Raw genomic sequence first — 14,376 nt, forward strand, 5'->3', positions numbered from 1 at the left:
ACGACAGCTTTTCACCTTGCCAGTTCGGGGATTCGATCTAGCAACCTTTCAATTACTGGCCCAACACTCTAACCACTAGGCTACCTGCCTCCTCATATATACTTTATCTATTGTTCCCTGGATGGCAGATAGATGGCAGAATAGCACACCTGTTGAACAGAGAGGCCGAAATAGAACGTTTTCCGAAATAGAACGTAACTGCTCAGCTACAGCAACCGACACATCAGTTTGCTACTAGCTAATTTTGCAGAGTGGTCGACATGGATCGAATTATTGTAAAAAAAGAAACTTAAATCTATTGACAATGAAAATGAGGGGGAAGAGCTGGAGAACAACGTGGCAGCTATGAACGAACAACCACTGGAGACCAGGAAAATCAGGAAGATGCTGGCAGGGAAATGCAGCTAGCTAACTTGGCTAACGTGGCTCCGGTGGCTAAGAGAAGGATACGGTCGATTCAAGAAGAACACAGAAAGTTCCAAGAGAAATGGACAGACAATTATTTTTTTGTACTGCATGATGGTACTAGCTCACTTTGTCTTATTTGCCAGAAGGCAGTCAATTGTTTTAAAACTTCTTTGGGATCGGTGTCCCTTCCACCGGACAGTTGAGCTAACATAGGCTAATGCGATTAGCATGAGGTTATAAGTAACAAGAACATTTCCCAGGATATTGACATATCTGATATTGGCAGAAAGCTTAAATTCTTGATAATCTAACTGCACTGTCCAATTTACAGTAGCTGTTACAGTGAAAGAATACCATGCTATTGTTTGAGGAGAGTGCACAATTTTGAACATGAAAGTTATTAATAAACAGATTAGGCACATTTGGGCAGTCTTGATACAACATTTTGAACAGAAATGCAATGGTTCATTGGGGCAGTCTAAAACTTTGCACATACACTGATGCCATCTAGTGGCCAACATTTTAATTGCACCTGGGCTGGAATAACACATTATGGCCTTTCTCTTGCATTTCAAAGATGATGGTACAAAAAAAATACAAAAGAATGGTTAGTTTTTTCATTGTATTATCTTTTACCAGATCTATTGTGTTATATTCTCCTACATTCCTTTCACATTTCCACAAACTTCAAAGTGTTTCCTTTCAAATGGTACCAAGAATATGCATATCCTTGCTTCAGGGCCTGAGCTACAACCAGTTAGATTTGGGTATGTCATTTTAGGCGAAAATTGTAAAAAAGGGGCTTATCCGAGTATTGCAACTCTCAGACTCGACCAATACAAGATGCATAGAAGACGTCGGAGAGGACATCGGTAAGAAACTAATTACTGCCATATCTGTGGCACCGTGTTTTATTATTGTGCTTGATGAGAGCACTGATGTAATTGACATTGCCCAATTATGTGTTTGGGTCCACTTCCATCAAAATGAATTATTCAGAGAGAAACTTTTAGGTTCACTGTTACTTCAGGGACAAACACGGGGAGAGGAAATTCTGAAAGCCCTTGTTACATGTTTTGCTGATAATAATATTGACTGGTCAAATCTTGCATCTGTGTGCACTGATGGCACCCCAAACATGCAAAGGATGGAGAAGGGACTCATAGGCCTGATGAGAAAGAGAGAGGATATTCCCGAATTTGTTACATTTCATTGTATTATTCTTCAGGAAGCACTTGTGGCTAAACTTAAAGACTGTGACTTACAGAATGTGATGCAGCAAGTCGTGCGCGTGGTGAACATTGTTATTGTGAGGGCAGTGAATCAACGGCAATTCCGCGAGTTGCTGGAGGAATACCAGACAGAATACTGCGACTTGATATTTCACAATGAGATGAGATAGCAGTCTCGTGGCAGAGTTTTGGAAAGAGGAGCCAGAGCTGGCTGACCACAGTGGATATTAAAGCTGGCTTTTTTAACTGACATCACCTGCCACCTGAACATGCTGAATCTCCAGCTCCAAGGGAAAGCTAAAACTCGGGCAAAATGCTGCCTGTAGTCACAGCATTTCAAATTAAAATCACCACACTGTTCATACCTGACAGACAGTTTGTTCATTTCTCAAAACTCAGATCAGTCACCACATCCAACCCAGACATACTGCAACATTTTAACTATGATTGTCCCGTGTGGCTCAGTTGGTAGAGCATGGTGTTTGCAATGCCAGGATTATGGGTTCGATTCCCACGGGGAACCAGTACGGGGGGGGAAATGTATGAAATGTATGCATTAAGTTGCTCTGGATAAAAGTGTCTGCTAAATGTAAAAAATGTAATGTATTTGTGTGTGTTGGAAGAGGGGAAGTTTGAGTCAAAATTCAAGGATATAATGAAGTACAAGGGATTTTAAACTTCATTGAGAACCCCTTTCATGTGCCAGTGTCATCTCTGACCCCAGTTGTCACATACCTCTATCCTGACCGTGCTGGAATAGAGAGTGAGATAGTGGAGCTGCAGGCAAATGGCACATTGTAAGGTGAACTAAAATCAGCTGTTACTCATTTCTGGAGCCTTGTGGTAGACACAGAGTATCCACTTCTGAAGCAGTGTGTGCAAAAGGTGACAATTTTGTCACCACTTATTCATGTGAAGCAACATTTTCAACAATGAACATTGTGAAACAAAAACAGAGAAACAGACTGCCCAATGCACACATTTACATTTTACATTTAAGTCATTTAGCAGACGCTCTTATCCAGAGCGACTTACAAATTTGTGCATTCACCTTATGATATCCAGTGGAACAACCACTTTACAATAGTGCATCTAAATCTTTTAAGGGGGGGGTTAGAAGGATTACTTTATCCTATCCCAGGTATTCCTTAAAGAGGTGGGGTTTCAGGTGTCTCCGGAAGGTGGTGATTGACTCCGCTGTCCTGGCGTCGTGAGGGAGCTTGTTCCACCATTGGGGTGCCAGAGCAGCGAACAGTTTTGACTGGGCTGAGCGGGAACTGTGCTTCCTCAGAGGTAGGGAGGCGAGCAGGCCAGAGGTGGATGAACGCAGTGCCCTTGTTTGGGTGTAGGGCCTGATCAGAGCCTGAAGGTACGGAGGTGCCGTTCCCCTCACAGCTCCCTAGGCAAGCACCATGGACTTGTAGCAGATGCGAGCTTCAACTGGAAGCCAGTGGAGAGAGCGGAGGAGCGGGGTGACGTGAGAGAACTTGGGAAGGTTGACCACCAGACGGGCTGCGGCGTTCTGGATGAGTTGTAGGGGTTTAATGGCACAGGCAGGGAGCCCAGCCAACAGCGAGTTGCAGTAATCCAGACGGGAGATGACAAGTGCCTGGACTAGGACCTGCGCTGCTTCCTGTGTGAGGCAGGGTCGTACTCTGCGAATGTTGTAGAGCATGAACCTACAGGATCGGGTCACCGCCTTGATGTTAGTGGAGAACGACAGGGTGTTGTCCAGGGTCACACCAAGGTTCTTAGCACTCTGGGAGGAGGACACAAGGGAGTTGTCAACCGAGATGGTGAGATCATGGAACACACCTGGATTGCCTCACAAGGATAGCAACAACAAACTATAAATTTAGAATGTATTCAGTCAATGAGCATAAGGGACATTTTCGCTCATCCAACTACTGAGATAACCCTTAATATGGGTCTTATTTGATGCGTGTATGTAAACTCAGCAAAAAAAGAAACGTCCTCTCACTGTCAACTGCGTTTATTTTCAGCAAACTTAACATATGTAAATATTTGTATGAACGTAACAAGATTCAACAACTGAGACATAAACTGAACAAGTTCCACAAACATGTGACTAACAGAAATGGAATAATGTGTCCCTGAAAAAAGAGGGGGTCAAAAGTAACAGTCAGTATCTGGTGTGGCCACCAGCTGCATTAAGTACTGCAGTGCATCTCCTCCTCATTGACTGTACCAGATTTGCCAGTTCTAGCTGTGAGATGTTACCCCACTCTTCCACCAAGGCACCTATACGTTCACAGACATTTCTGGGGGGAATGGCCATAGCCCTCACCCTCCGATCGAACAGGTCCCCGACGTGCTCAATGGGATTGAGATCCAGGCTCTTCGCTGGCCATGGCAGAACACTAACATTCCTGTCTTGCAGGAAATCACACACAGAACGAGCAGTATGGCTGGTGGCATTGTCATGTTGGAGGATCATGTCAAGATGAGCATGCAGGAAGGGTACCACATGAGGGAGGAGGATGTCTTCCCTGTAACGCACAGCGTTGAGATTGTCTGCAATGACAACAAGCTCAGTCTGATGATGCTGTGACACACCGCCCCAGACCATGATGGACCCTCCACCTCCAAATCGATCCCGAACCAGAGTACAGGCCTCGGTGTAACGCTAATTCCTTTGACAATAAATGCGAATCCGACCATCACCCCTGGTGAGACAAAACCGTGACTCATCAGTGAAGAGCACTTTTTGCCAGTCCTGTCTGGTCCAGCGACGGTGGGTTTGTTCCCATAGGCGACATTGTTACCGGTGATGTCTGGTGAGGACCTGCCTTACAACAGGCCTACAAGCCCTCAGTCCAGCCTCTCTCAGCCTATTGTGGACAGTCTGAGCACTCGGGCAGTTGTTGTTGCCATCCTGTACCTGTCCCGCATGTGTGATGTTCGGATGTACCGATCCTGTTGTTACACATGGTCTGCCACTGCGAGGACGATCAGCTGTCCATCCTGTCTCCCTGTAGCGCTGTCTTAGGCATCTCACAGTACGGACATTGCAATTTATTGCCCTGGCCACATCTGCAGTCCCCATGCCTCCTTGCAGCATGCCTAAGGCACGTTCACGCCGATGAATAGGGACCCTGGGCTTCTTTCTTTTGATGAAGTTATTTGGATTTTTAGGGTCCTGAAAAAGGGATGTTTCTTTTTTTGCTGAGTTTATATATTTGTGATGTGCTGTACATCAAATCATTTGCAGGTGCTCTATTGCTCTGAATTTGCTCTCAAGTGATAATATTAGAAGAAAAAGTTCAACAAATTAAAGATCTGTGTGGCCCTCTGAATGATTGTATCAACCCAAAGTCACCCCCTTACTCACAATTTTTTGTAACTCTGATCTATATCATGGTTCTCAAGCTGGTTCTCTAGCTTGTGTGGACCTGTGTGCAGTGTGTAGTCTGCAGGGAGAGTGGGGTAAATTGAGCCACCCTTGTTTCTAGGAAATCATACACAACATTAAACATTTTACCAAATATTTAGGAAAAGGTCATCATTTCATATATGATGGAAGAAACCACTTGGAAAAGTGTTAGAGTGTTAGAGATTTCATGATGTTTGTATCTAAACCAAAGTAGATACTTCTAAGAATGTTCTATAAATCAGTTGGGGTCTCTATAAGCCTTAAAACCTATTCAGTCTGTCTACAAACAGGCTCTCAAAGTGCTCGATAGGAAGCCCAATAGCCATCATCACTGTTACATCCTCAGAAAGCATGAGCTCCTGAGTTGGGAAAATCTGGTGCAATACACCGACGCATGTCTTGTATTCAAGATCCTAAATGGCCTAGCTCCCCCTCCACTCAGTACTTTTGTTAAACAGAAAATCCAAACATATGGCAGCAGATCCACAAGGTCTGCCATGAGAGGTGACTGTATAGTTCCCTTAAGGAAAAGCACCTTTAGTAAATCCGCTTTCTCTGTGAGAGCGTCCCATGTCTGGAATACACTGCCATCAGACACACATAACTGCACCACATATCACACTTTCACAAAATGCATGAAGACATGGCTAAAGGTCAATCAGATTTGTGAACATAATCCCTAGCTGTGTATTGCCGCTTTCCATGTTGTCTGTTGTCTGTAGCTTGTGAGGTGCGGAAACACTTTGTTTTTATGGATTTTGTCTTGTTGCTTTTTGTTCTATGTTGCTCTGTCTGTATGCTACATCTTGCTTGTCCTATGTTGCTCTGTCTTTATGCTATGTCTTGCTTGTCCTATGTTACTCTGCGTGTGCTCACTGTTCTATGATTGTCTATATTGTAATTGTTTTTAATAACCTGCCCAGGGACTGCGGTTGAAAATTAGCCGGCTGGCTAAAACCGGCACTTTTACTGAAACGTTGATTAATGTGCACTGTCCCTGTAAAAATAAAATAAACTCAAAATAAACTCAAACTCAATATGCGGTCCTAAATCTAGCATGAAGTACATCCTTGTAGCTGTGTGGGCTAATATGTGAGGCGGCCTATGAGAACCGTTGGATGTCGCACTGACTCTTGGGGAAAAAGCCCTCACCCCAAAATAAGTTTTGGTGGAAATTTAGATTTTGGTTGTTTTGATACTTTAAACCTTTTACTTTATTGTAATGGAAAAATATTGAATGATACAAATGTTTTTTTTTACATTAGCTAGAATGCCCAATATAAACTCTAGCTCAAATTTTTCTGAGCTGAGCTTGACCCATTCTAGATCAATGATATCAGGGTGGTTTAGAAACAGAATAAATAGCTAGCTAATTAGTTTGTAATGTAATAGTATAAAGTTGTCATTTACAATCAACAATGTAATTATGAATGCAAGAGGGTCTGATTTTTATTTTGTCTACAAGTAGCCATACACCAGAGCTAATGAGTAACATTTATTAGAGGTTCACACTTTCTTCCGGTGTTGCTTGATTAGTGGTGGGCCTAATGTATTAGCTGGCCAAAATGACATGAAAAGTGATCAAAATATATTAATTTCAGAAGTTCAGTATTATTTAGATTCTAGGTAGCAATCGATATTTTATCGTAAACATTTGTTACACTGTAAAACATTTCCTGTAATTTTTACAGTAAATTACTGGCAGCACAGTAGCCAATAGGTTACTGTAGATTTGCAGTAAATTACTGGCAGCACAGAAGCCAGTGCATTAATGTACATTTACAGGACCTTTACTGTTACACAAATGTACAGCATATTACGGCAACACCTGACTACAGTAACATGGTGTATTTCTAGAACTCACAGTGCATTACTGCAAGCATAGTGGTTAGTAAACTGTTGCAGATTTATGTTGCAGGTAGCTAGTGCCAACGACAAGCAGTATTTCTGTTACATGTTTTTGATATACAGTAGGTATTTCAATACTTTCAATAGCTATTTTTCCATTTGTATTTCATAGGCCTGAACTACAATTTGTGCAGCTTATTTTGTAAGATATACTTGCAAGAAAACTGCTTAAAAACAACATTTTCAGTAACAGTAACATAATCTCTTTACTTGCTATGACTGTGGTATATTATTGGTTAAGTCACTCTGGATAAGAGTATCTGTTAAATGACCAAAATGGAAATGAAAATGAACACTTGCAAAGCACACTGCTGGGTATTATTCTAATGACCTCCGTCCCCAAACAAGGCCAAATTGTATTAAAATACAAATAGTTTTAGGGAGGAGCTCATTAGAATAATACCCAGCAGTGTGCTTTACGAATGTGACCCATTCCAGGAAACTAGGTGTATGTCGCTGGTCACTACACAGGAGAGCCAATAGAACATGACCTTTTTATTTTTCTCAAAATGCGTTTTTTTGGGGCAGAAATGCCTTCTCAAACATGTGAACTTTCATGTGCCTTAATTAATAACAAAATTGTATGCCATCTGTAAATATGAATAAAATTGTAAATTACGAGCCTAGTAGGTTTAGCCACTGAAAAAGACAGCAACTTTCCCGCTAGCCATGATTGGTTGAGATAATGAGAGGGCTGGACATGCCGAGAGATGAGTTTGGATTAGTCTGCCATATAGCATGCTTCTGTCTATTTGAGCAGGTCAGTATATCTATGTAATTCTGTCTAATGCTGCTTTTTTTATGTGTCGCGTAGTAAAACTGCATAAGCCTATTGTCAAGTTAAAGTGTTAGTAAGCCAGCCAGTAGTACACAGCGTTGTACGAGATCTTCAGTTTCTTAGCAATTTCTCACAAGAAATAGCATTCCTTTCTCAGAACAAGAATAGACTGACAAGTTTCAGAAGAAAGTGCTTTGTTTCTGGCCATTTTGAGCCTGTAATTGAACCCACAAATGCTAACGCTCCAGATACTCAACTAGTCTAAAGAAGGCCAGTTTTATTGCTTCTTTAATAAGCACAACAGTTTGCAGGTGTGCTAACATAATTGCAAAAGGGTTTTCTAATGATCAATTAGCGTTTTAAAATGATAAACTTGGATTAGCTAACACAACATGCCGTTGGAACACAGGACTAATGGTTGCTGATAACGGGCCTCTGTACGCCTATGTAGACATTCCATAAAAGAAATCTGCTGTTTCCAGCTACAATAGTCATTTACAACATTGCCAATGTCTACACTGTATTTTTGATCAATTTGATGTTATTTTAATGGACAAAAGCTAATTTTTTCTTTCAAAAACAAGAACATTTCTAAGTGACCCCAACTTTTTGAACTGTAGTGTACATGTTCTGAAAGGCCCCAGATTCTGCAACACCACTACGCAAGGGACACCACCAAGGAAGCAGCACCATGAAGACTAAGGTGCTCTCCAAACAGGTCAGGGATAAAATTGTTGAGAAATACAGATCAAGGTTAGGTTATAAAAACATATCAGAAATTTTGAACATCCCACGGAGCACCATTAAATCCATTATTAAAAAATTGAAAGAATATGGCACCACAACAAGCCTGCCCAGAGAGGACCGCCCACTAAAACTCACAGACCAGGCAAGGAGGGCATTAATCAGTGAGGCAACAAAGAGACCAAAGATAACCCTGAAGGAGCTACAAAGCTCCACAGTGGAGATTGGAGTGTCTGTCCGTAGGACCACTTTAAGCCATACACTCCACAGAGCTGGGCTTTACGGAAGAGTGGCCAGAAAAAAGCCATTGCTTAAAGAAAAATATATCAAACACGTTTGGTGTTCGCCAAAAGACATGTAGGAGACTCCCCAAACATATGGAAGAAGGTACTCTGGTGAGATGAGACTAAAATTGTTATTTTTGGCCATCAAGGAAATCGCTATCTTTGGCGCAAACCCAACACCTCTCATCACCCTGAGAACGCCATCCCCACAGTGAAGCATGGTGGTGGCAGCATCATGCTGTGGGGATGTTTTTCATTGGCAGGGACTGGGAAACTGGTCAGAATTGAAGGAATGATGGATGGCGCTAAATACAGGGAAATATGTTTGTCTTCCAGAGATATGAGACTGGGACAGAGGTTCACCTTACAGCAGGACAATGACCCATCCAACTTGAAGGAGCTGGAGCAGTTTTGTCTTGAAGAATGGCCAAAAATCCCAGTGGCTAGATGTGTCAAGCTTATAGAGACATACCCCAAGAGACTTGCAGCTGTAATTGCTGCAAAAGGTGGCTCTACAAAGTATTGACTTTGGGGGGGTGAATAGTTAGGTTCAGTTTTGTCTTAATTCTTGTTTGTTTCACAATAAAACATATTTTGCATCTTCAAAGTGGTAGGCATGTTGTATAAATCAAATGATACAAACCCCCAAAAATAATTTTTAATTCCAGGTTGTAAGGCAACAAAAAAGAAGAAATACCAAGGGGGTGAATACTTTCGCAAGCCACTGTACTTACTTTATTGTGTATTTTATATTTCTTATTCTTCATTCTTGTGTGCTTTTTATATAGTAATACATTGTTATTGATTATTGCGTTGTTGGGTGTCGAGTTTGCAAGAAAGGCATTTCACTGTACTTGTGCATGTGACATTAAAATGTGAAACTGAAACTGTCAGTGTCAATTTTAGTCACAGCTAGGGCTGCACAATATATTTGTACCAAATATTGTGGTTTTGAATTTACTTGTGATTATAGATTAAAACTCTTGGGTATACTTTTGGAATCATAAAAATAGAATGATCAGTGGGCACTTGGAATGTAGTTTTGTTTGGCATGACAACGAATAAAAAAATAAGGGAGAAGATGGTTGTTACAGAGAAGGAACCAAAGTGTTGGTCAGTGTTTTCCATGGGAGTCTAATTATATTTAAATAGATAGGTACATTCAGACAAAGATTTTTGAATATTCTGTGCCTTTACCTCTCTTGTTAAGAACAAGCTGTTGCACAAACAATGCTGATATACTCCACCACTGGTACTGGCCTGTCTTAGAGCAAAGGTTTGCTCAGGGGATTTCTATAGCCAGCTAGCTAGGTAGCTAGCCTTTAGAATTAGGAGCTAACACAATTTTTTTTAGGCATATTTGCAGCTTACTAAGACCAAGTAACTAGCCTTTTGCAGAGAACAAGTTACACAAACAAATAGTATAATATATAAAATGTGATTTATATTTAAGAGTCAAAGTGAAAAGCTGTGTTCTTGTTTGGAAAAATCTGTTGACTGCATGCTGTTTTTTGGTCAATGCATGCAGTGAATCTAGAGCAGGAGGAACTGCCTCCTTAAGTGACAGGGGGCGGGGCTTGGTGTGTATGGGATTCGGAAGTGGCCAAAAGAGAAGAGACGGAGAGAGAACTATGTCAACTCCAGAAATAAATAAAAAGTAAACAAACATTTTTTATTGGCGTTTCAAAATATCACAGCCTCTTGGAAATTGATATTGCCCATGTCAATAACGCAATTTTGATTAAAATTCAGTCATAGCTCAGGCTTAGACATGGCTAGCTAGAGATTAACACAGGTATCTGGGATTCCGGGACTGTCCCAGGACCACTCTTCACATTTCCCAAAAATATAAAATGACAAGACCTGGGAAATTGCAAAATTTTTCCCCAATGTCACACTAATGCAATTCCACAAAATACATAACATGGGCAGCATAAGAAAATGCAGTTTAGAGTTCTCATTAGAACTGAACATTCGATCCCCGTCTGACCCAAGGACGGTGAGCTGATGCCCAGGCCTGGTCCGACATCACAGATCTTAAATGAGCCCAAACCTGAAAAAAAGCCAGATTAGGCTATATTGATTTAAACTGGTGTTGAGAACAGCCCGGCAGAGGTGGGTGGCAGCAGAGTGAGTAGAGGAGGAAACAGCCATTGGGCCTAGCAAAAGCACAGAGCGAGGAAAACTCACCTTACTTATGATTAACTGAATGATTAAAATATTGGATAAAAGTAGGCTAATTCAATTGAAGGCACGTATCAAATTCTTGCTAATATTGAAACTCCAAAAGTTATATCCAACCGTTATACTAATTTAAAGCAGTAGTCGTGTGTGTGTGATCACCTAGATCAGGGTTTCCCAAACTCGGTCCTGGCATACCCCCCGGGTGCACATTTAGTTTTTTGCCCAAGCACTACACAGCTGGTTCAAATAACCAAAGCTTGATGAGTGGTTGGTTATTTGAATCAGCTATGTAGTGCTTGGACAAAAACCAAACGTGCACCCAGGGGGAGCCCAAGATCTCCGTTTGGATATTTGGTAACAATTAGGCTGTGGAACTGTTAGCTAACTCGAGGTGAGTTCTAATGATAATTTGTATTCCAGTTTGTTCAGATATTAGCTGATTAGAACATTTTGCTCGCCTGTTATACAAGCCTGCTTGCTCTTCATTTGCGTAGTAGCCTGTCCTACTCCAGACTAAAAGCCTGTGACTTCTTTGATAACAGAATCACACTGATTGATTATCTGAATCTCTGTCTATATATACTGAGCAAATATAAACGCAATATGCAACAATTGCAAATATTTTCCTCAGTTACAGCTCATTCTGTAGAAGAAAATCAGTCAATAGAAATACATTAATTAGGCCCTAATCTATGGATTTCACATGACTGGGAATACAGACATGCATCTGTTGGTCAAAAAAAGGTAGGGTTGTGGATAAGAAAACCAGTCAGTATCTGGTGTTTGCCATCATTTGTCTCATGCAGCACGACATATCTCCTTTGCATAGAGTTGATCAGGCTGTTGATTGTGGCCTGTAGACGGTTGTCCCACTCCTGTTCAATAGCTGTGCGAAGTCGCTGGATATTGGCAGGAACTGGAACACGCTGTCCTACATGTCGATCCAGAGCATCCCAAACATGCTCAATGGGTGACATCCCCTCTCTCCACTTGGATTCTCTGCCTCTAACCCTATTACAGGGGCTGAGTCACTGGCTTACTGGTGTTCTTCCATGCCGTCCATGGGAGGGGTGCGTCACTTGAGTGGGTTGAGTCACTGACGTGGTCTTCCTGTCTGGGTTGGCGCCCCCCCCCCCTTGGGTTGTGCCGTGGCGGAGATCTTTGTGGGCTATACTTGGCCTTGTCTTAGGACGATAAGTTGGTAGTTGGAGACATCCCTCTAGTGGTGTGGGGGCTGTGCTTTGGCAAAGTGGGTGGGGTTATATCCTGCCTGGTTGGCCCTGTCCGGGAGTATCGTCAGACAGGTTCACAGTGTCCCACGACCCACCCCTGTCTCAGTCTCCAGTATCTATGCTGCAATAGTCTGTGCCGGGGAGCTAGGGTCAGTCTGTTATATCTGGTATAATTCTCCTGTCTTATCTGGTGTCCTGTGTGAATTTAAGTATGCTCCCTCTAATTATCTCCCTCTCCCTCTCTCCCTCCCCTCCCGGAGGGCCTGAGCCCTAGGATCATGTCTCAGGACTACCTGACCTGATGACTCCAGACTGTCCCTAGTCCACCTGCTTGTGCTGCTGCTCCAGTTTCAACTTTTGCCTACAGCTAAGGAACCCTGACCTGTTCACCGGACATGCAACCTTGTTCCGGACGTACTGTTTTCGACTCTCTCTACCGCACCTGCTGTCTCAACCTCTGAATGCTCGGCTATGAAAAGCCAACTGACATTTACTCCTGAGGTACTGACCTGTTGCACCCTCTACAACCACTGATTACTATTTGACCCTGCTGGTCATCTATAAACGTTTGAACATCTTGAAGAACCGGGAGGCCTTAAAAACCTCTTTGGGAAAGGTGGGATGCTAGCGCCCCATCTCAACAACATCCGGTGAAATTGCAGAGTGCAAAATTCAAAATACAAAAATTGTAATATGAAACATTCATGAAAATACAAGTGTCATACATAAGCTTTTAAATTAACTTCTTGTTAATCCAGCCACTTTGTCAGATTTCAAAAAGGCTGTACGGCAAAAGCATACCATGTGATTATCTGAGGACAGCGTCCAGTATACAAAAGCATTAAAAACATTTTCCAAACAAGCAGAGGCATCACGAAAGTCAGAAATAGCGATGAAATAAATCACTTACCTTTGAAGATCTTTCTCTGTTTGCAATCCCAAGGGTCCCAGCTACACAACAAATGGTTGTTTTGTTCAATAAAGTCCTTCTTTATATCGCCCCCAAAAAATCAGTTTAATTGGCGAGCTTGATTCAGTAATCCACCTGTTCCACTCGTTGAAAATGCATACAAAGGAATCCCAAAAGTTACCAATAAACTTCGTCCTAACAAGTCAAACACCATTTCTAATCAATCCTCAGGTACCCTAATATGTAAATAAACGATCAAATTTAAGACGGAGAATAATGTGTTCAATACCGGAGATAAATAACAAAGTGCGCGCCCTCATCCACGTGTGCCACAAGACTACAGTCAAAATGAGAGCCACCTTGAAAAACTACAAATTCTAGCTCATTTTTCAAAAAACAAGCCTGAAACCCTTTCTAAAGACTGTTGACATCTAGTGAAAGCCATAGGAACTGCAATCTGGGAGGATTTCCTTTGAGTTTCCCATAGACAAGCATTTTCAATGGGTGGTGACTTAAAAAAAAAAAAATCCGGATGGATTTTCCTCAGGTTTTTGCCTAGCATATCAGTTCTGTTACTCTCACAGACATTATCTTAACAGTTTTAGAAACTTCAGAGTGTTTTCTATCCAATACTGTCAATTATATGCATATCCTAGCTTGTGGGCCTGAGTAACAGGCAGTTTACGTCAGTCATCCAAACCTTTTTCCTATCATCCCAATCTCATTGAAACCCCAAATACTGACTCCTGTCTCACATGAAAATTCCGAACTTTATTATGCAATCCATAGGTTGCATTATCAAAGCATGTTTAGCCTATGCATGTCTTAATACTGCTATAACATTTCACCCGTCTCGTATTGCTGCCCATTTAAGATCTTCGGTAGAGAATGTGTGATCAACAAACAGTATGAGAGTAGATATGGATATTTTTTACAATTTTTATTATATTTATGAACAGCCTGTTACACAATTCACAACAACGTCATTGGTGATCAAAGTTACTCTATCATTACTAAATATAAGTTTAACTTGCTGTGAAATCTTTACATGGTGGCGCAGCCAAGCCAACAATGTGGCGCAGTGACAATCTTATTTTGAGAAAAGCCTGGCATAATGAACATATCTTGGTTTTAAATGCTTCACATGGGAACTTCTTATTTTTGCAGGATTTCCCAGGATTCTCGGGATAAATATAAATTATTTCCCGTATTGACATTTTTTTGTTTTCGGGAAAATATGAACCCATTACGGCTAGCCAATGAAGTCTACACAGAGAGGGATGAGAGGCCATTCAGCCAGTG

The sequence above is a fragment of the Salmo trutta genome, chromosome 12 (genome assembly GCF_901001165.1).
Source record: "Salmo trutta chromosome 12, fSalTru1.1, whole genome shotgun sequence".
Lineage (NCBI taxonomy): Eukaryota > Metazoa > Chordata > Actinopteri > Salmoniformes > Salmonidae > Salmo > Salmo trutta.